General features: G+C 34.6%; 1 protein-coding gene across 2 annotated transcripts in view; it reads right to left on the bottom strand.

The window, feature by feature from the left end:
- The window catches only part of LOC143233964 (adenylate cyclase type 5-like), a 131,863-nt gene that overhangs the window by 80,459 nt on the left and 34,159 nt on the right, over nt 1-17,245 (bottom strand). For both annotated transcript variants that reach the window (XM_076470901.1, XM_076470902.1), the window contains exon 2: nt 16,434-16,532. The gene's annotated coding sequence lies outside the window, so the exon portion shown is untranslated. The remainder of the gene's footprint in view (nt 1-16,433; nt 16,533-17,245) is intronic.

Raw genomic sequence — 17,245 nt, 5'->3', positions numbered from 1 at the left:
GTGTTTTTGCAGACTCACAAACAGTACTGAGTCTTCTATCTGGTCTGGAACCAAATATTTTACCAACAGTTCACGGAGAGCGAAATAATTCTATGTTAATACACAGGTACACTTCTCTTGATAGGTAAGATAGCTAGCTCTATTCTTGGCTATCCTCTTGCGGTTTACAAGCTTACTTTTCACAGAGGAAGATAGATATTTAATATCCTTATAGAAATATTAACGTCCAAAGTTTATTCACTGAAGTTAAATCGTTTGTAATATTCGAAATCTATAAACGTTCCTTGTCAAAATAGTTTTCCAATTAATAAGCGTTTATAGCTTCAGAGGTTTATAGTATACTGACTATAGCAAACCAACAATATTAAACTGCCTCCCCGCGTGTTGCGATGGCAACCTTTCATACTCATTAAGCGATATTCTCGAAAATTTAGCAGGCAATTACTAGTATTTTACACACATTATACATTGTTGAATCTTACTCTCGAGAATCTTCTACAAATTTAAAAAACAGGCGAGACTTTTACAATATACATCGAACAATATACGTTACATGCATTAAACTGAAATAAACATAGATAAAAAATAAATGTGTAACATTAAATCCATAACAAATGTAAAAATATTTTTATACTGCAGTCTTTTATTGTTCAGTCTAGGATAGAGTATACCATGATAATGAGAAATACCAATACAAACACTTTCTGAATTTTCGTACATCTACAACAGTCTGATTATCTTGTATCTGTTTTGAAAAACGAATTACGTAAATATGTCGCTTGAAAGGCTACAATTTATCGGATCTTCTTTGTTATTTAAAAATCCAAACGAAACGTTAAGTTAGTTTCAACTAGTCTTTGGATATCCTTATCACAATGCTGCAGCAGTATTGGTGTTCACTTAGAGATAGAATGTGTGAGAACTGAATAACGAAGAAGGAGCATACGTGCGTGAATTCTTGTCTCATACTTTTATTAAAGTTATCATCTTTTACGGTTTATACAAACATATAAGGAATATAACTTCTTTTGAATTCTATAAGCCTGAAAATGGTTTGCTGTTGTTGTTGTTTTTTTCCTTTTGAGAAAAGAAAGTATATATACAGTCATGTGAAAAAGTTAAGACACCCCATGAAAGCCTGTGTATATTTGTAACATTTTTGGATATATAGATATTTAATCTCAATTTTAACAATACTGAGAGACTATAGGAATATAACTAAACAATTAAAATTGAAGAAAAGACTTCAAGATCTTCTGTAAATGTAATTTTACAAAAATGCATATTCAAACTCAGGAAAAAGTTAGGACACCCCCACATTTATTCCCACTTAAAATGGCTCAACTCACACACAGGTGTATCAAACCAGGTGCACATGATTAGAAGATCGTTACTCAGCATTTTGAATGACGTTTGCCCTATTTAAACCTTTGACATTTAGATTGGTGTGCTCCTGACTGTTGAAGTGAGAGTGAGCACCATGGTGAGAGCAAAAGAGCTGTCTGAGGCCTTCAGAAAAACAATTGTAGCAGCTTATGAGTCTGGTAAGGGATTTAAAAAGATCTCAAAAGATTTTGAAATCAGCCATTCCACTGTCTGGAAAATAGTCAACAAGTGGAGGGCTTTCAAAACAACTGCCAATATGCCCAGGTTTGGTCGTCCAAGCAAGTTCACCCCAAGAGCAGACCGCAAGATGCTAAAAGAGGTCTCCAAACACCCTAAAATGTCATCACGGGACCTGCAGCAGGCTATGGCTACTGTTGATGTGAAAGTGCATGCCTCTACAATCAGAAAGAGACTGCACAAGTTTAACTTGCATGGAAGGTGTGCAAGGAGGAAACCTTTGCTCCCTAAGAGAAACATCAAGGCCAGACTGAAGTTTGCCAGAGAGAATGTAGACAAAGACCAGGACTTCTGGAATAATGTTCTTTGGACAGGTGAGACCAAAATTGAATTATTTGGACACCAGGACAGAGGACATGTTTGGCGTAAACCAAATACAGCATTCCAAGAAAATAACCTTATACTAACTGTGAAGCATGGAGGTGGAAGTGTCATGGTTTGGGGCTGCTTTGCTGCAGCAGGACCTGGACAGCTCACAATCATAGAATCCACCATGAATTCTACTGTGTATCAGAGGGTGCTTGAGGAACATGTGAGACCATCTGTAAAAAAATTAAAGCTGAAACGGAACTGGACCCTGCAACACGACAATGACCCAAAACATACCAGTAAATCCACCAAGGACTGGCTGAAAACTAAGAAATGGAGAATCCTGAAATGGCTGAGTCAAAGCCCAGATCTCAATCCCATTGAGATGCTGTGGGTGACTTGAAACGGGCTGTACATGCAAATAACCCCTCAAACATCTCACAGCTGATAGAATTCTGCATTGAGGAGTGGAGCACACTTTCTTCAGACCGATGTCAGAGACTGGTAGCTAACTACAAGAAGCGTCTCACTGCAGTTATTTCAGCCAAAGGGGGTAACACTAGCTATTAGGGGGTAGGGTGTCCTAACGTTTTCCTCAGTTAGAATATGCATTTTTGTAGAATTGCATTTACAGAAGATCTTGAAAAGTCTTTTCTTCAGGTTTAATTGTTTAGTTATATTCCTATAATCTCTCAGTATTGTTTAAATTGAGATTAAATATCTATATATCCAAAAATGTTACAAAAATACACAGGCTTTCATAGGATGTCCTACCTTTTTCACATGACTGTATATTTATATATATATATATATATTTCAACGAAATTTGATTAAAAGACTCATGGTTCATTGTTTAGAAGGAAGATTCGTCATTGCGAAAATATTTTATTTATGCAAAAACGTTGTGTTATAGAAATTTATAATTATAAAAGGTATGTACTTATATTTTTGTATAACTAACTTTTCAAGTGATGTTGATTTACGACACATCATGAACTCTTTAGGTTATCTTTTATAATTATATATTCGTTTCAGAAACATGTTAATCCTTTCGGTTTGGTTTGGTTTGAATTTCGCGCAAAGCTACTCGAAGGCTATCTGCGCCAGCCGTCCCTAATTTAGCAATGTAAGACTAGAGGGAAGGCAAGCTAGAAATCACAACCTACCGTCAACTCTTGGGCTACTCTTTTACCAACGAATAGTGGGATTGACTGTCACCTTACAACGACCCCTCAGTTGAAAGGGCGAGCATGAGTGCCTTAACCACCTGTCCATGCCGGGCTAACCCTTTCGGCTAAACAAAAGAAATGTGTAGCTTTTCACCACACAACCGAAAGTACTTAACTGTTAATGCAAACGCCTCATTTTATGTAACTTCGATTATTCATATTATGTTTATTCCCATTTGGTAATTATAGTTATTGTGGCTAGTATGCCGTTTGAATATTTTAATCGATGTAGCTTTACTTCAAGAGCTTTACAAAAAAAATGGCAACAAATATTATTACCTATTATTTATCATCAGTAACACTACTTCTGGTTACCTTATGTTCGCCCAGGACCATCGTGTTTGCTATAAACATTATATTTAATAATTTATGGTAAACTACATTGGCTGACAGTATTAGGCCTAACATTCTTGAACCTGCGATTACATCCTATCGTAAATAAAACGAAATATTAAATAATCAATAAGAGCATCCTATTGAAATAACTTTTGTTATTCATGAATCCGCTTTCAGGAATTGTTGGATATGATCGAAACATGTAGGATTAAAGGCATTTTTTGTTTTAAACTTGAGTATATTGCGCAAGAAATGTCTCACTCTTCTCATGAATGTCGTGCAAAGCTACACGAGAGTTATTTGCGCTAGCTGTCCCTAATTTAGCAGGGTAAGACTGGAGGGAAAAGAGCTAGTTATCACCACCACAGCCAACTCTTGGGTTACTCTTTTACCAACAAATAGTGGGATCGTCCGCCACATTACAACTCTCTTCTACGGCTGAAAGGGCGAGCATGTTTGGTGGGACGGGGATGAAATTTAGACTTGTTGGGAAGGCAGTCAGTCTCAACCTGCTTCCTGTCAACTCTTAAACACCGAGAATACTTCAATACTTTCTTCGAATACTCGGACTTTACCATTACTCTTATTACACAACCATGGTCTCAAAGTACAAAACGCTATTTTGCAGCATATTATATTAACTTTTACTAACTATAAATATTCTCCCTGACTCTCTTGGAATGAGTATAAAATATAATTCATTAACTTAGTTATCAGCTTTCTTACCAGGTGAAGAATATTTTATTATGTCTCTCTCTTCTCTTTTCAAAATCAAAAACTTAACTTTACTAAATTCTACTTATTTGTTTATAATTCGAAAGAAACATTCGAACTAGATATGCCTTTCTTTATTATGCTATTCAATTAAATGCAAGCAAGAACAGAATATATACATTTAAATGTGCAACCTCTCAGAGTCACATATTTAGACAGAAGTATACAGTAATTGAAAATTATTCAGACTAACTCTAACTACTATGTCTAACTCTGAAATACTTCGAGTGCTTACGTAACACTTTACAAATGAAACCAATAACTTACGTTTTATGTATTATAAGCGCATATAGTCTATATTTATTGAACATTTAATACCCGTATTTTGCTTTGAAAATTGCTAAAATAATCGACTGTTATGCATTTTTCTAAATTAGATACCTGAAGAAAGATAAGTAGTCAAAACAGGTTTCGCTTATAAATATTTCTGAAACACACGGAAGCCTATAACAAGAGACAGGATTATATAAACTATAACCTTTATTTCAAATGCCAAGAACACTGTATTGAATGTCACTTCTCAGTAAGAAAGTAGGTAGTGTCTCTTCTGTTGTGTCTACTTACCGCCACCTGTCGGTTATACATGCAACGCTCTGAAATATTATAAAGATCAATGAGTTTGTCTGCACTTCAGGCTGTCGATATGGGTAAAATACTCCTTGTAAACAAACCACTTTTAAATGCTGTCAATATTCTGTTAAGTGGAAACAGTGGAAGAAGAAAGGACAACATGTGTAAATAGAAAGACGTGAGTGATGTCGAATTTCGAGATTCCGTGCAGGTGAAGTTGGTTGTACTAGAAATTGAACAATCAGTTACCCAAATAAGCTTTATTCTTCAAGCGTAATAACAAATACTCTGGCGTTCATAAAAAAAAAAAAGAAATTTAAATATCATTTAATTCACCGTGAACAACTTTTTTTTTTTTTTTGCTATTTCAAATATGTAAACAAGTAAACTTCCAGATGACATTTATTTACCCCTCTATTCAACAGAAGCGATGAGATATTGGGCGGTATCACGCATGTTTGACTTCATTTTCACTCAAAAAAACAGGATAATAAGTTATTTCTGCTTTATGCCATCATACCACATTGTGATAATGAGACAACTTTATAGTTTGTAACTAAATATAATCCAATCAGGCAGGATAAATCCAGCTTTTGTTTCATAAATAGCAATTATGTTTGAATACCACTGACTAAATTCAGCTTAGAAACCTAATCGATTACAAGGCCCTCTATAATAGTACGTATGCATTCGTTAGAAGTTACCTATAGCTAAAGGACGAATGATTTATTCTGTAGTGTTCTGTTTAGGGTAGTGGTTTTAAAATTTGTATCTCTGCTGAAGACCTGCCCTTACAATAAATTAAGTTTGGTCACTGTAGGCCCAATACAACGCTTAAATATATTTATTGATGAGGAACGGCGTAATCTATTTGTTAGAATAATAAGGATTTGTAACTCGTGATCCATTGCCATAAAAACGCGCTCCGCACTTTGGAACCATCGTTGCTTTCTTAAAGTGACGATTATATCTCGTTCAGACGAGTGTAGCCCAAAGTTTGACAGTATAAGCTGTTGGTTAGCTGCATTCCTTTTTAATCTACCAATTTAAAATTTTGAATGACTTCCTTTTATTTATTTGTTTTAAGCGCATAAATACAGGTTGAACTATCTGAGCCTGCTCAATGTGGTTATCAAAATCCGATTTTTAACATTATAAACTTTCAAAGTTACCGATGCTAAACCAGTGGGGAACAAATTAAAGGCAGCTGTGCACAGTTAGCCCATATGTAACTTTGCAAGAATAATCTAAAATAATAAATAAACAAATCAATGTCAATGCATTAGATTTACACGTTTTAGACTAACATCCAGGTGGTTAGACACTCGACTAGTAGTCGGAGGGTCACGGGTTCAAATCCTCCTCACACCAAACATTCTCGACCTTTCAGCCGTGGCGGCGTTATAGGGTGACGGTCAATCTCACTATTCGTTGGTAAAAGAGTAGCCCAAGAGTTGGCGATGGATGGTGATGACTAGCTGTCATCCCTCTAGTCCTACACTGCTAAAGTAAAGACGGCTAGCGCAGATAACCCTCATGTAGTTTTGCACGAAACTCAAAACAAACCAAACTGTCATTGTGCCAAAGTATGCCCCTTTTGTTTCATATTACGAATATGCTGTAGCACCATGCGCTTGAAAAGAAATTATAGCAATTTATATTTGTTAGTTCACTTGATGAAAACACGGCTTTTGCTCAGAAACTATCAAAGTCTCTTCAATATGAAGGCTTTGTTAATCGCTAGTCTTAATTAAAATTTTAAAATAATTTGAATGGACAACCACTTTACACTATCCTTCGACAAAATACAACATACTCAATTTGTTCGATGACCTTAAATTTGATGTCCTTAATGGAGAAATTGATTTCTTTATATCTAGCCCCCTTTCCAGTGGAACATCGGTATGTCTACGAACTTACAACATTAGAAACCGGATTTTGATACCGTGTTGAATAGAGCACAAATAGCCCCTTGTGTAGCTTTGAACTTAACTACAAACAAACAAACAAATTTTACATCTAAACAACGTACTGGTTTAAAGACTGAATTTCTTCACAGAGACCATAAAATGTATTTTATCGATTTAGTTGTCTTTGTTACACACAAGGTTATATTAAATTCACCATGAGATGACTACACGAGCGAATGAAAGAACATGGAAATTTTAGGAAACCGAATAGAACGTGCCTTAAGGGAGTGGGAAGCTGAATGTATCTAATTAAAGTATTTTGAGATCTTTGCTAAGATGAAAAAAATATCTGTATAAAGGAGAGCTAGTTCACTGATCACCGGGGGCGTACCTTAACAGATTATGGTACAAGAATAAAATAGTGTATATATCTAATTGTTTTTATCATTCTTCTCATAGGTTAAGTAAACGTGTTTTAGATATGTTTTCTTCGCATTAGTTATTTCAAGATCTCTGGGTAAATTAATATAATCAGTTAGTTAAAGATGCAAGGATATAATTTAATATCATTTATTTCAATGTGCTCAAACCAGGAGTGAAAAATAAGAAGACTTAAAAAACAGCAGTGAATAAGGAGGTGGGTACACTAAACACATAAACCAATCTGTGTTGAAGAAAAGATCCACAGTGAAGGACACTCCATTATATAGTATATAATAATAATAAAAGGTATGTTACATTAGTTGTTGTTCAAACTACATGGTGTGACACAGAAAGAAATGTTACAAGCAAGGCATGTATTATTCGTTTTATCTAAGCCACGTTGGCACACCTGATATGTCCACAGAGAGGAATCGAATCCTAGATTTTAGCAATGTAAGTCCGTAAACTTACTGCTGTCACACCGTAAAGCAGTAAAATGGAAGGAAAATCACAGGAGAAATAAAACGTTGATAATATATTCCCAAGAGATGACAGTTCATTAGTAAATAAAAACTTGTATTTCGAGTTAGCTAAAAAATGTCTTAAAAATCAATAAATGCTTTGTTACCAGAACAGATTGGGGGAAATGATTGGTGGATGAACTAGCGTGAAAGGGTCATGTTTTAGCATTTCCAAAGCAAGTACTTTTGTATTACTACGTTCAGTAACTAATACCAAAATAGTTCCACATATCAATGTGTGCTAAACATATATTGTAGTATATTTATTGTTGGTTAAGATAGTGTTGCTAGTTTTCTAATATACATGCATTATTATTATTTACTAAGTGAACTACATTGTAAAAATTGGTTTGTATGTTAAAGTCTGCATATAGTGAAAAAAAAAAGAGATTATTTAAACATGTCCTTTTTTGTTATTTTTTTTCAGTTTACTTTCACTGATTCAACACTGCGGAAATGTGTTTTCGTGAAGCTTCTCTTGCGGGGTGGGGACGCTAAAGCTTGTTGCTTCGGGGGTCCAAAATACTTCAATCACCGCTTGAAAAATATTGTTTGTGATCTGTTTTCGACAGTTCTACAGTCGTTGGTTAAATCTAGGTACTCATACACTTCATTAGGCCTGGCATAGTTAGATGGGTAGGGCACTCGACTCGCAATCTGAGGGTCGCGGGGTCGAGTTCCCGTTCTATAAAATATGCTCGCACTTGCAGACGTGAGGGCGTCCAAAAGTGACGTACAATCCCACTATTAGTTGGTAAAATAGTAGCCCAAGGGTTGGCGGTGGGTGGTAATGACTACTTTCCTTCCCTCTAGTCTTAACACTGCTAACTTAGGGACAGCTAACGCAGACTGACTTCATGTAGCTTTGCGCAAAATTAAAAAGAAACCAAAAATTTCATTAATTGGCTGACTCTGATGGTTTAACTTCGCAATTCCTTTTCAATCATTTAGATTAAAGAAATTTAATAATGTACCATCATATATTACTACATAGTAATAGGTTATCTTAAAAGCTATGATAAGATAGTGTTGGATTACTGTCACTAATCCTGTAACAAAGCTTTATATTTTGCTATAATCAAACAGCCGATTTGCTGATTAACTATCTATCACGAAAGATTTGAAATTGATAGGGGATTTAATATATTTGGTTTTGGTTTGCTTTGTTCTGAATTTCGCGCAAAGCTACACGAGGGCTATCTGCGCTAGCCGTCCCTAATTTAGCAGTTTAAGACTAGAGGGAAGATAGCTAGTCATTACCACCCACCGCTGGCTCTTGGGCTACTTTTTTAAGAACGAATAGTGGGATTCACGTCACATTAAAACGTTCCCACGGCTGAAAAAGCGATAATGTTTTGATGTGACAGAGATTCGAACCCGTAACCCTCAGGTTACGAATAGAGCACCCTAACCACCTGATCATGCCGGATCGTTTGTTTCAAATATTCACACATACCTACATAAAGGCTACCTGCACTAGATGTCACTAATTCTGAACTGCTGGTCTAGAGGGAAAATATCTGGTCAATAATGTCCACTGCCAACTAATACTCTACATTGCTTGAAGCATGTTGTTTGATCACCTCTCACATAACACGCTTTCTGCCCCAAAGTGTAGCAATGGGACTTCAACCGTGAACCTTTAGATCCACAATCCCGTCATGCCAAACACACAATTGAAAATACTGAACAGAATTAGCATTATTTGTTAGCTGTCTTGCTTGTAAGTTGTGAGACATAACAATCTGGAACCTTTTATTTAGATTAAATATACTATGGAAAAAGCCCCTCACTAGTACAGCGGTAAGTCTACGGATTTACAACGCTAAAATCAGGGGTTCGATTTCCCTCGGTGCGCTCAGCAGATAGCCCGATGTGGCTTTGCTATAAGAAAAACACAAATACACACACACATACTATGGAAAAATACAGAATGTTGTCACAGAAATCCACTGAAACTTACATTCAGTTTCTTTCACAACCAAAATACTTATTACTAAATATATTCATTTATAAATTTATAGCACTAAAGGAACTAAATTAAACTATATATGATTGTATACTGAGTATTTTAACAAGAATAAATCAAATTCGTGACACTAACAGAGTATTATGTTACACCCTTCTAAATGCTAAAGTTAAATTTTCATACACTATGAAATTTACTTAAAATGCTCTCCAGTGGCACAACAGTATGGCCAGGTGGGTTAAGACGTTTTACTCGTAATCTGAGGATCACGAGTTCGAATCCCCATCGCACCAAACATGTTCGCCCTTTCAGCCGTGGGGGCGTTATAATGTGATGGTCAATCCCACTATTTGTTGGTAAAAGAGTAGCCCAAGAGTTGGCGGTGGGTGGGTGGTAATGACTAGCTGCCTTCCCTCCAGTCTTTCACTGCTAAATTAGGGACGGCTAGCGCAGATATCCCTTGAGTAACTTTGCGCAAAATTCAAAAACAAACAAACAACAGTATGTCTGCGTACTTAGAATGCTAGAAACGGGTTTTAATACCCTTGGTTGGCAGCGCACAAACAGGCCAGTTTGTTCTTTGTGCTTAACTTCATATAACAATAACTTAATTAAAATAATAAAAGTTTTTGAGTGTTCATATTCTGTGTTACTTTGTGATTTATTAATAAATGAAGGATAGCTTCATTTGAGGTTTAACGTTTTTAAGAGTTTGTTTTTTTTATCTGGAACTAGAATTAAGTAAAGAAAACGTGCGTCCAGTTGCAGATATTATTTTATCCATTATTCAAAGTACTGATGTTTAGTACATTATATTAAAATATTCTGGAACCTCATTACGTTGTTGATGTCGTAATGTTCGTTCGTTCTCTCTGTGACTACCATACATATTGACAATGGTCCAGCAATATAGTTTTCACTGCAAAAGGCTCCGTTGTCGGATTGTCATATAAAAACCCATCATTCTTCCTTGCAGTCTTTTCATAAGCCTTCCAGTGTACGAAGATGAAGTTTCTCACTTCCTCTTTCAACAGCTTGATCGCAGGGAAATCACAGATACTACCTCTGAGAACTTTACCACTGTCTTTGTATGAAATACAAAAGATACGCGTTTCATTCTCTTGTCGTTTGAAATGCGACAGTTGAATAGACATGTCGTTGAAGCAGTCTGTATACACGTAACCTGTAATATATTGGTTATATGTTACCTAGAAGACGTAGACGTTTTCAGCCTCTGGTCTCTGTCTTCATGGGCTCTCCTCTGTCACAAAACATCGCACTTTGCTAACCATGCTGATCTAAGACTTGTTGCATGTCTGTTTCTGAATAGTCTTGACTTCACAAAATGATCCATACTCATTTATCTCGTTTTTTAATTATCCGATATGAGCAATTCTTTAGGATCAGAGTGTAAGAATATTTGTGCTGCGCATGAAATACAAAACAAGTGTTTCTGATACAGTCTGTTCTACAGTGACTTTATTTCGAAAGTAGTTGTTAAGTGACTTACTGATTTGCATATTAAAGAATTTTTAATATAACGTATTTAACCCTATGTAAACTTTTGATTTTCTTACATTAGCAAATGCAATGTACCTTATCTTATTAGATCCTTATACTTTCATATTTACCCCTCATTCACCTTAATTACAGTTATATTCCAGTAGTGGAAAAACCATTCAACAGTTTCAAAGTAAAATATGCAATATCAAGAGATTCCAGACTTGAATTACAGAGAGAATAATACAAAGAGACTGCAAATTTAAAAATAATGACTTAAAAGTTGTAACATCGATAGAAGCACGAAAGAGTTAGCCAGTAGATAAGTCCAGATGGAATTCATATTTTAGCTTTTCAAATAAACAAACTCAAAATCATATACGTAGCTGTCAAGAACCTTGTCATACCAAGTATTTACTCTAAATTTACTCTAAAATCTGATACTCCCAAAAGTTACTTTACTTTACAAGCATTATCACTTCTGCTAGACCAATATCATCAGGTTAATCTATTGATTACCATGACAACACAGACCAATGAGAAAATACAAAGATCCTAGAATGCCAACAGTTAGAGATGGTACACTTGAGGTCACATTTACAATTGTGCTATTTATATAGCAAATCTCCTGAATAATACTGAAGAATTTTCAGAAGGATGTAGTTAATAACACAGCAAGGTCTGTAGAAAATGCTTAATTATGCAGAGTTCTAAGCATAATATATTTAATCCAATTACATTTTCATATACTTACTTTGATACGTGCAAGTTATATATTTGCATATTCGAACCATATGAAGGTTTTATATATTTATTAGTGGAAGTTACATTTAACTTGTAAAAAACTTTACATATATATTTATTTGAGATACTCTAAAGATTAATCGGACTTTATAAACACAATGTTGAATGTTCCACTGAAACTGCTTCTTCCGTCATTCACCACGTTCAGGTTAATGGCAGTGATTATATAATCAAATGTTAACTTGGTTATTAAACATAAATTTAAGTCGCATATCTGTGCACTTGAAACGTAACCAAGTTTGAAACTTGATACTAAATTCTTATTTAAGTACCTGAAACATAAGTATGAAACTTGATATTAAACTCACATTTAAGTCACATACCTAAGTACCTGAAACATAATCAAGTTTAAAACTTAATACCAAACTCATATACCTAAGTATTTGGAACATAAACTAGTTTAAGACTTGATATTAAACGCATATTTAGGTGATATACATGAGTATTTGAAATATTACCAAGTTTAAACCTAGGTATTATCGTACGTAAGTTATGTGCTGAGAATTTAATCCAATTAGTATTAATCATGCTAAAGTTATGTATGTGAACATTTAAGTAATATCAGTGTTGTGTGTGTTTTTCTTATACCAAAGTCACATCAGGCTATCTGCCGAGCCCGCCAAGAGGTATCGAACCCCTGATTTTAGCTTGTAAATCCGTAGACTTACCGCTGTACCAGTGTGGGGCATTAAGTAATATCAGAATTGCGCCTAGAGAACTACTCCAAACCCATAATATGAAGAATTCCAATTTTTCCCAATATACATAATTATTTCCACACGTCCGTCAATAATTTGTTATTATAAACGTTTCTTAAAGCACTGATATGAAGTCGAATAATGAAAGCTAACACATTTTTATTGAGAGAAATATGAATACTTCATTTTAACCCTTCACAAAGGGTTATCTGTGTTCTGCATACCAAGGGTATCGAAATCTTGTTTTTAGAGGTATAAGTCCGTAGGCATACAACTGTACCACTGGGGGGTGGGGGCATTTAATCAAATAAAAAAATAAAACCCAAAACAGTCGAATATTCACGATGTATCTGTGATAGCCGTTCTTAATCTTAAACTGATAGACTCGAGGGTAGTTATTTAACAGGAAACAGCCCCAACTGTTGGGCTACTTAATTCGAATAATCAGATTTGATTGTTACTCTTATGATGTATCAAAAGTCTTGAACTGTTGTTTAACGCTGCAGATGATCCAAACTTTTGTAGTATGTCCACCACAATGTGAAACTAATTCCACGTAAAGCACAAGTTTTTCGCACACCCCTGCACGTATTAGCTCTCAGTGAAGGGATGGGTGTGTTGAAGATAAAGTGATTAACAGTTTAAAGTAGGAATCTGTATACCACGTACACAGACTAAATTCTCAAGCACATTCGTAAATGAGTAAAAGAATATGAACAAACGCGCAGTAGTAGCCAGTAAAACATATCTAATATACTTATTGTGTGTTCCTAGATTGACCTCTCTCACCACTTGTACCTATTTATTTTATTTATTTATTTTTTTAATTTCGCGCAAAGCTACACGAGGGCTATCTGCGCTAACCGTCCCTAATTTAGTAGTGTAAGACTAGAGGGAAGGCAGCTAGCCATCACCACCCACCGCCAACTCTTGAGCTACTCTTTTACCAACGAATAGTGGGATTGACCGTAACATTATAATACCTCCATGGCTGAAAGAGCGAACATGTTTGGTGTGACGGGGATTCAAACCTGCAACCCTCGGATTACTAGTCGAACGCCTTAACCCACCTGCCTATGTCAAGCCGTTCAATAATATTGAACAACAGAATACAAAAATATATCTAACTTACTTTACTCTGTAAAGCTACTTCCAAATCATTGTTCTAGCAAATGGTATCTAAAAATAGGTTAGATTGAGGCATCAAAATATAAACTAAGAGAAGTAGAACTTTTCAGCTCATAATTTAATAACATTTTCTAAGAAAAAAACACATTAACTTAGAAATGTATTTTATACTACGTGGGATTCCAATACTCTGGGCGGAAATTATGTAACTTCATGATTAATGAAATGGTTTCTTAGGACACGAAACGCTGCTTAGTTTACATGTAATTGTAAAACAAAAATAGTCCATAAAAACTGCGAAACACAAAATATGTCACATCAACTTTGTAACTCCCCATGGACCTAGTGAATCTCCTTACCAAATTTGGTGAAGATCCATCAACCGAGTGAGAAGTAGTGATAAGAAGAGCAAAACCGAAAAACACAAAATTGAAAATCTCTATGTGTCTTTCCATGGATCTACTGAATTTCAATAAAATATTTGGTGAAGATCCATCAACCAAGTGAGAAGTAGTGGTAAGAAAAGCAAAACCGAGAAACACAAAATTGAAAATCTGTAGGTGTCTTCCCATGGACCTACTGAATTTCATTAAAAAATTTGGAAAAGATCCATCAACCAAGTGAGAAGTAGTGGTAAGAAAAGCAAAACCGAGAAACACAAAATTCACATCGACCTAGTGAATCTCCTTACCAAATTTGGTGAGGGCCCCTTCACTCCATGCGAAGTAGTTACATGAACAAATAACAAACAGTACTATTATAATTATATAAATGCGTGTCGCTGTTTATGTTTTGTTTTGTTTGTTTGGTGCGATGGGGATTTGAACCCACGACCCTCGGATTAAGAGTCGAACGCCTTAACCCACCTGGCCTCTGTGTAAATGTCATGCAGTGTGAGATATACATATGTTATATTCTGTTAAGTTCTTACGATGGATGTTAAATATTTTTATATCTATTTTTATAATAATAAATAGAACCATTTCAGTGGGTAAACACTGGTTGAAAATTCTGCTAAAACTCATAAATTACAACTTAGAAATATAAGTGGCTGTAAACCTGCACACTAAAGAGGATGTAAAGTAATTAATATCACTGTCTCATAACTGAATATATCAAATAATTTACTGGTTTTAAAACTACTAAATATTTAAACTCAAAATCCACAATTTTATTTACGTTTCTACACATTTACATTTGTCAACACAGTAATTAAATAACCTCTATATTCATCTGAGTAACTATTATATAGTGAGAAAAATACTCGTATACAAATATCATCTTGTAAAAATCTATATATATGTACGTATTATTACGGAATTTCTCTGAAGTAGAAAATAAGGGAGAAAACCGGGTGTTTCACTAATACATGGCATTAAAAAATCATATAATGAAATATAATTCCTAAACAATTAATATTTTCAATTACTAATCGCAATGTTTTTCATGTATTTTGAGGTTTATTGAGAAAAAAAATACACTGATGTAATCACATTTGTGTGAGAAATCATGACCTTTTCAGTAATTTACAAATACTCGTAACTGAAGCTATGCATTGCTTGTTCATTTGTTTCAAGTTAAACACATAAGTTATAAAAAGAGCTATCTGTGCTCTGTTCACTACGGGTACCGAAACGCGGTTTGTAGCGTTATAAGTCCGCAAACATACCACTATAGCAATTGGTGGAGGAGAAAGGGCAAAGGTAAACATATAATATTACAAATAATATTACAAATCCGGATATTTACTTCCAATCTTTCCAAAAAGATAATATTCGCACGAACATACACAGATTTAAAACGTTGACATTAAAGAAACATGTACTCCAACCTAAACAAATAAGAAAGTTACGTGTAGCTAGAAGGACAAAGAAAAACTGACGAGAAAAGCACGTGCCCACGCATGTGTATGCCTACACGAAGTAAAAGAACTTGGAATAGCGGTACAAATAAGTCATATAATTTGCAACTCATGTTCAAGGAAACTCATTTCATGTCAATATGGCTGTGTGTGCAGTAAGTAAACTCTCATGTTTTTTTCTATTTTTTTACTATTTTCTTCTTCCGGTTTCATGAGATCAAAGGTCACTCTTCCGGAAGTAATTTTATAGGTAATCTATAATAAGGCTCTCAAACATCACCTTTCAGTCAAACATAAGTACTTGTTTGTTTTTTTCAATATGTACAAATACGATATACAATTCTTTACATAAACTAAATAATTTAAAATATACTAAAAATAAATTAATTGAAGCTTAACAAATGGTTTTTCTTCCCATTATTGTATAAAATCAGTTTTGTTCAATAATATTGTTTGTTTGTTTTGTGAATTTCGCGCAAAGCTACACGAGGGCTATCTGCACTAGCCGTCCATAATTTAGCAGTGCAAGGTTAGATGGAAGACAGCTAGTCATCATCACCCACCACCAGCTTTTGAGCTACTCTTTTACCAACGAATAGTGGGATTGACCGTAACATTATAACGCCCCCATGGCTGAAAGGGCGAGCATGTTTGGTGTGACGGGGATTCGAACCTGCGACCCTCGGATTACGAATCGAACGCCTTAACCCACCTGGCCATGTCAAGCCGTTCAATAATATTGAATAACAGAATACAAAAATATATATAACTTTCTTACTTTACTGTTGTTTCTAAGATTTCTTGTAATGCTTTTTACTCTTCCACAATTCCCGCTGACCTTCTTCAACTAAAATGACTTCTGCCATCTGACCTGCATCTATAAAAATAGGAAAATGTATAATTACAATAAAGCATTAATCAAAAGAAGAATAGATAAAGGAATAGAAAATAATATTTATTTGATGAGTTCTAATTAATTAAAAATGGTATTTGAAAGTTTTTGTTACATATTCTCTGTAAAATTGCATCTTGGAGTCAAACAACTGGTAGAAAAAATAATTTAGAAGATAAAAATCAGAGGTGTTCCAATAATTGTATTTTTGTTTGCATTGACAGTGAGGCCTAAAATGTGTTTTAATTATACGTGTGTGTGTCTGAGAGAGAGACTATGTGTCATTAAATTATAACACTTATGTTAAAATTGGTTATCACGTATTATATACTGAATTTCTATTTCATTCTTGTGCTTAAAAAACAAATAAACTAAACCTCGAAGTGTATCAAACCTATGTCTATCTGAATATTTAATTCGAATATTTCTTAGTGTTGCTATGTGGGTGTTGGTGCACAGGCAAAATTTGTTTTTCTGCTAAACGAAATTAGGTTTTTCTCACCAGTTAAAGAGGCGTGGAAGTTTAAAATTTTTAATTAAAAAAAACGTAAGTAAATTGTATTCTAAAGTGTCTCAAACTAGAAATAATTTACAAGCGTATCATATTTTCGAATGAAAGTTTCAAAGATTATGTTTTTCTGCATATTTACTGTATAGTTAGTCCAGTGATAACTCGATTATTTTAATTTCTTCAATAT

Source organism: Tachypleus tridentatus, chromosome 12, assembly GCF_004210375.1.
Source record: "Tachypleus tridentatus isolate NWPU-2018 chromosome 12, ASM421037v1, whole genome shotgun sequence".
Taxonomy (NCBI): domain Eukaryota; kingdom Metazoa; phylum Arthropoda; class Merostomata; order Xiphosura; family Limulidae; genus Tachypleus; species Tachypleus tridentatus.
Note: the sequence above shows the minus strand (reverse complement) of the source record. Positions and strands in the feature narration are given on the sequence as shown.